The following is a 2,006-nucleotide window of genomic DNA, read 5'->3' as shown; positions in this document are numbered from 1 at the left end:
CCAGCCACTCCCCTTCGGCGCTGCAGTGCATTTTGGGAGGTTCATCTGTCACAGAATGGTTGACACAAGAGCCTGACACTTCAAGCAACTGGGAAGAATCAGCTCCAGTGATGGTGTCAGGGAAGACAGCCAAGTGTCGTACCACAGAAGGGCATTTTTTATAGTATACACGCACAGAAACCAGAGCAATGCAAGCACCGACATCTTGAAAAGCAAGATAAAATCCCTTTTTGCTTAGAGGTCCTACATCTCTGACCTCTGTATTCAGTTTCATAACACGGTCACCGAGATCAAGTTCTGTGAAGCTTTCATCAGCAGCAATGGTATCAATTTTGATGTACTGGTTTTCCTTGATGTTTCTCCCATTCTCATTATCTGACTCAAAATAATACATATTAAAAGTTTCCTTACAGGTCCCCAGTCCTCCAGGAAGGCTGTTGCAGTCCCGCAGAGTAAATTTGAGTTCTATGAAGATTCTGGAAGCACCTTCGTTGGAAATCCAGCTGGTCAAAAGCCAGTTATTCTGATTCTGTTCCATAACTTTGCATACTTGGTATGTGTGGATAGGGGCATAATTTTCATCAACTTCACCAATCTCTTCCCACTGCACAATATAAAATAAAAAGATTAAAACACTCAAAAAATAGAAAATAACCAGAAAAGGTAGCAAAGATCATAAAATAAAAATATTTCAGATATAGAAATGTCTGTAGCCTCACCCTGTAGTATCTAGAAAAAAAGCTTGTTATGAAGTATTAGGAGAAGATAATAACAAACATTTTAAATTCCCTTTTAAAATTAATTAAATTAAGGATTTATTATTTAATTTCTCCAACAGAACTAAATAATAAACATATCAGAATATACCCCAGAAAAAATAAACACGATTAAAAATAAAAATTAAATCTGGGTAATGCTAACAAGAAGAAGCAGAGAAGAAAAATATATCTAGAATTAAGATAAGTACATAAATAAATAAGGTAGACAAAATTTGAAAGGAATGAGAAAAAAGTACAGTAAATGTGGAATAGAAAGGAGAAAACCATAATGTGAAAGCATAGCCATTTATTTAATTGTTTTCATGCACAAATAGCACAGTACTGTAATAAAAGCAGAAAGAAAATTCATTGGTTTAAAATTAATAATAAATGTTTATTTCATTGAGCTCCTATATCCAGGACTCTTTTATAAATTAGATAGCTAAATATTAATTTATATATCATATCTGTAGATATAAGCATATAGACATAAAATAGAGACAAATTATAGATTAGTAATATAAATTGTCTTATCATTTTGAGTATTAATTCTTGTTATATCCTGGGACCACATTAATTCTTTTTTAAAAAACTTGTGAATTATTTTCTGTATTATGATCTTAAGAGTTCTGAAGGTATACAGGCCTCAAACATTAAGTATGGTTTATATGGCTTTCAAAATATCATTTCTTCAAAAAAGAAATATAAACCTAACTCTTTCCTAGTAAAATACTTCAGTTTTGAGAGTCTCAGGGTACCATAACCACTTCCTGAACAGTATGGAATGAAAATTTCTTCTCCATAAAAATGTCATTACAGCTTAAGAAGTTTCTTAAACCTATATAGAATCTGTGTGTACAATAACTATATAATTTTTTAATCATTAAAATTCCCCTGAAACACATTGAGCAATGGAACCATGCCAAATGTCACTGAATCCAGACTGTGTGATTTTGAATATTAAGTATTATAGAGAATAAACTTCATAGGCTCTCATTTATTACAACACAAAGTTAAATGTAACATTATTTCTTGAATTTTTTCATCTAGCAAAGATGTGAAAAAGGTGAGGGCATAGGGGATGCAAATGAATCCTATACCTGAGATGGCCCCTCTCAAAAGTTTAGCTGCCATCAGAGTAAGTAAAAGGTGCTAATGAGGTAAAACTGCTGAGTTCCTTAAATTCAAAAGAGAGTGACATCAAGATTTTATCTTGCCTAACAACTTTCACATGATGGTGTTATGCAA

General features: G+C 32.6%; 1 pseudogene; it reads right to left on the bottom strand.

Moving 5' to 3' along the window:
- Positions 1 to 7: 7 nt before the first annotated feature.
- Positions 8 to 604, bottom strand: LOC103254088 (annotated as a pseudogene).
- Positions 605 to 2,006: the final 1,402 nt, after the last annotated feature.

This window comes from Carlito syrichta, unplaced genomic scaffold (genome assembly GCF_000164805.1).
Source record: "Carlito syrichta isolate Samal-C Ts95f unplaced genomic scaffold, Tarsius_syrichta-2.0.1 Scaffold269278, whole genome shotgun sequence".
Taxonomy (NCBI): domain Eukaryota; kingdom Metazoa; phylum Chordata; class Mammalia; order Primates; family Tarsiidae; genus Carlito; species Carlito syrichta.
The sequence above is the reverse complement of the archived record's forward strand: the minus strand, read 5'-3'. Positions and strand labels throughout refer to the sequence as shown.